This window comes from Colobus angolensis, unplaced genomic scaffold, assembly GCF_000951035.1.
Source record: "Colobus angolensis palliatus isolate OR3802 unplaced genomic scaffold, Cang.pa_1.0 Scaffold53, whole genome shotgun sequence".
Lineage (NCBI taxonomy): Eukaryota > Metazoa > Chordata > Mammalia > Primates > Cercopithecidae > Colobus > Colobus angolensis.
In genome coordinates, this window is record NW_012118821.1 from 12,711,567 (window position 1) to 12,715,752 (window position 4,186).

Below are 4,186 nucleotides of genomic sequence, written 5' to 3' on the forward strand. Positions count from 1 at the left end.
CCCCCCATCCCGCCTCCGGTCCGCGGAGTCTCCCGGACCCTGCGAGGACCCGGCGCTCGGCGGTGCCTTCCTGGGGCGCATGCGGGGGCTGGGGCTGGAGCGGGGAGACCGGGTGCGGAGGGGACCCCAGATCTCAGGCGCCCGCGGAGGCGGCGGTTCCCGCGGTTCGTTCGGGTTTGTGCCAGAAGGAGCCTCACAGATGCAGTATTGGGTTTGGTAGAGTCAAACCGTCCTGTTTTAATGTAAATGAAAGTAAGTTTAGGATAAATTCCAGTGCGGCGGGGGAGTGGGGGGCATACAAGGCTACCCAATTTTTTAAAAATGTGGGTATTTTCCTCCCTTCCCAAATCCTCGGCCCCGCAGTCCTCCGGCCCGGGCACGAGCGCGCATCGCGGAGGCCGGGATGCCCATTTCGTTCCCGCTCCACGGCGAGGAAAAGCAGCGAAATCTGAGGTCTTCAGAGGTTAACCCTATCTAGGAACAGAATGTGACGCATTGTAAACAAATGAATATTGAAAAATCGATGTTAAACACTTTACTTTTTCTCACTCCGACTTACTTGGCTGCTGAGCAGACCTGGGTTTCGAACACACGCCTTCCCCGTTTCTCTATTCTCTGTGTTCCTGTTGAGCCTGCAGGGCAGTCGGCCGGCACTTCTTAGCACTCGGTTTACCAGAGGACGAGCTCTTGAATCGCAAAAATCAGGTCTTTCTATACCTGGCTCAGTGACTCTTACAAAGTTGCTTCTTGGGTGAATTGGTAAGAAATATTGTACTACTTTTTATTTGTAGCAAAACCTAGAATAAGAAAGGAAAAGCACAAGAGATTATTGTTTGCCTTCAAGTTGCATTTTTAAAAGAGCGTGCATATAATCTCTGAGAAATTAAATGTCTCCAAATACACAAAGATATTGTCTCATTAACTTGAAAAGGGACATTCTATTCCAAGACCTGAAGAAGGAAAAACAGCATGTTGCATGCATGAATGTTGACTTTGAGAGACAAGTGTTTGTTAAAATTTTATCATTAAATGAATAGACACATATATGTTTGTTTTCAGACCAAAGGTAATTGTTAATTCATTTATAAAATAATGTAGTTTTGGCTGAAAATCCCTGGAATCCTTTCTATAATAAAATGTTGTGATTCCAGGACATCTTAGGCGCTCTGGGGCTACTTTTGAAAGGCTGATTAATGCAAGTTTTAACTGCACATCTGCTTTTATGCATCTGTGTTAGGACTGCACATAAGAGTTATTTTGCTTTATTTTAAATACTAGGGTTCTCCTGCAATAACAACAATAAAAAGTAAAACACTGACTATCCTGAAACTCGGCGAGGGAATGTCCCCCATGAGGTTACCAAAATTCAACTTTCTGGTTTTTGTGATGAGTATAGCTTTGATTCTGAGATTTGTCTAAAATGAGTTGCAGTTAGTGTCTCTTTATTAACTTTTAACTTTGAAATAATTCTGAATTTACAGAAACTTTGTAAATGTAGTACAAAAAACTACAGTAACCCCTTATCCTCAGGGGTATGTTCCAAGACCACCAATTGCTGCCTGTTACCGTGGATAGTACTGTGTTTATGTGTATATATAATGTGTACATACATAATATATGTATGTGTTATATATGTATATATTATATATGTGTGTGTGTTATATATTATATATGTACATATACGTATATATGTGTATATATTATGTGTGTATATATAATATATGTATATAGTATCTATGTATATGTTGTATATATTATATATTATATGCATATATAATATATACCATATTATATAGTGTATATTATATATTGTGTATGTTATATGTATGGTGTATATTATATATTATATGTATATATTATATATGATACATATATACACATGTATATATTATGTATTTATATATTATGTTTATTCCTGTGCATACATACTGGTAATACAGTTCAATTTATAAATTAGGCACAGTAAGAGATTAAAGCAATAAATAAGTAGAACAATTATAACAATACACTGTGAGAAGAGCTATGTGAATGCCTAGTCTCTCTCTAAAATACCTTACACTGCACTGTACTCACCCTTTTTTGGATGATGGGAAATGATAGGATGCCTCCTGCAGGCTGAAAGTGAGGTGAGTGGAGCAGGCATTGTGACGGCGTTAGGATGCTACCGAATGTCCAAAGAGCTCAAAAGGAGATCATCTGCTCCCTGTGATCCTGGATCATCCAACCAGGATAATGTTGATGTTTGGGGATCGTGGATAGTTGAAAATTTTTCCAAAATCTTGGGAAAGATCAGTGTAATTAGGAGGTGTCTCTCATTCTAACTCATGAGAGGAGAGACCCTCTCATGTTGTTTCATATTGTTTTATACTCAGAAAAGGAAAGAGAAGTGAAACTAAAGGCAGGTAGCCCGGCACCTAGGAACCAGATCCGAAACCAAGGAACCAGACCCCAAACCAGGCCTGGGCCTGCCTGACCTAAGCTTGGTAGTTAAAATTTGACCCCGGACCTAGCAACTGATGTTATCTGTAGATTCCAGGCATTGTATGGAAGGACATTGTGAAACCTCCCGTTCTGTTCTGTTTCACTCTGACCACTGGTGCTCCAGCCCGTCACGTTCTCCCTGCTTGCTCAATCGATCAGGACCCTCTCAAGCCAACCCCCTTAGAGTTGTGAGCCCTTAAAAGGGACAGAAGCTGAGCACCTGAAGAGCTCAGATTTTAAGACGCTAGCCTGTGGATGCTCCCTGCTGATTAAAGCCACTCCCTTCACTATCTCAGTGTCTGAGGGGTTTTGTCCGCTACTTTCCTTGGTTCCCTGACTGGGAAGTGAGGTGATTAACAGACGGTGGAGGCAGCTCCTTAGGCGGCTTTAGACTGCCCTGTGGAACATCCCTGCGGGGGACTCCAACCAGCCAGAGTGACGCGGATCCTGAGAGCGCTCCCGGGTAGGCATTTGCCCCAGTGGGATGCCTGACCAGAGCAGTGTGTGGCAGGCCCCCGTGGAGGATCAACGCAGTGGCTGAACATCGGGAAGGAACTGGCACCTGGAGTCTGGACATCTAAAACTTGGTAAGGCTAGTCTTTGGAACTTGCCCACTCCTTTTGAATGGAATCGTGGCCTGATCACCCATGGTGTGCCTTTATCAACACTTTGGTTTTGGTTTTGGTTTTGGTTTTGACTTGGTTTGAATTGCTTGACGGTTGGTATTGGGTATTTACCTACTCCGTTTGAGTGGAAGTGTGGCCTGATCACCCATGACGTGCCTGTACCGGCACTTTGGTTTTTTGTTTTTGACTTGGCTTGGATTGCTTGATACTTTGGTTTTGGTTTTGACCTGGCTTGGATTTCTTGATTCTCTGATTTTGATATTGATTCTGGTTTGGCGTAAACTGTAAAAGTGTGTGTGTGCCCTTTTCACCCATTCTTTGTTTTGTGGTATGCATGTGGTGTGAGTGTGGTGTTTTGTCTGGAGGAGACATGGGTCAGGCACAAAGTAAGCCCACCCTACTAGGAACTATGTTGAAAATTTTCAAGAAAGGATTTAAGGGAGATTACGGTGTTACTATGATACCAGGAAAACTTAGAACTTTGTGTGAAATAGACTGGCCAGCATTAGAGGTGGGTTGGCCATCAGAAGGAAGCCTAGACAGGTCCCTTGTTTCAAAGGCATGGCCCAAGGTATCCTGTAAGCCAGGGTACCCAGATCAGTGCCCGTACAACAGCTGGTTTTAGACCTCCTTCCCCCCAACGGTAGTTAAGAGAAGAGCAGCATAAGTGGCTGGCAGAGGCAAGGAAAGACCAGCAGAGAGAAAGAGAGGAAAGAGACAGAGAGAAAAAGAGGCAAAGAGAGAGAGGAAAAGACAGAGAGGAAGAGACAAAGAGACAAAGGAGGAGTCAAGAAAAGAGAGAGAGAGAGGCAGAAAGAGAGTAAGAGACAGAGGCAAAAGGAAAGTCAGAGAGAGAGAGAGACAGAAAGTCAAAGAGAAAAAGAAAAAGAGAAAGAAATATTCAAGTAGTTAAGAAAAAAACAGTATACCCTATTCCTTTAAAAGCCAAGGTAAATTTAAAACCTGTAATTGATAATTAAAGGTATTCTCAGTAACCCTGTAACACTCTAATACCACTTTGTTGTCAGTGTAAACAAGGGCGTGTCCCGAAAGCACTGAAGCCTTCCTATCAAAAATCC

At 42.8% G+C, this 4,186-nt stretch overlaps 1 long non-coding RNA gene across 1 annotated transcript; it reads left to right on the forward strand.

The window, feature by feature from the left end:
- Window positions 1-3: 3 nt before the first annotated feature.
- On the forward strand, window positions 4-531 carry LOC105525365. Its single transcript, XR_001003912.1, has 2 exons — window positions 4-252; window positions 364-531. It is a non-coding gene; the product is annotated as an uncharacterized LOC105525365 (long non-coding RNA).
- The last annotated feature ends 3,655 nt before the right edge of the window (window positions 532-4,186 follow it).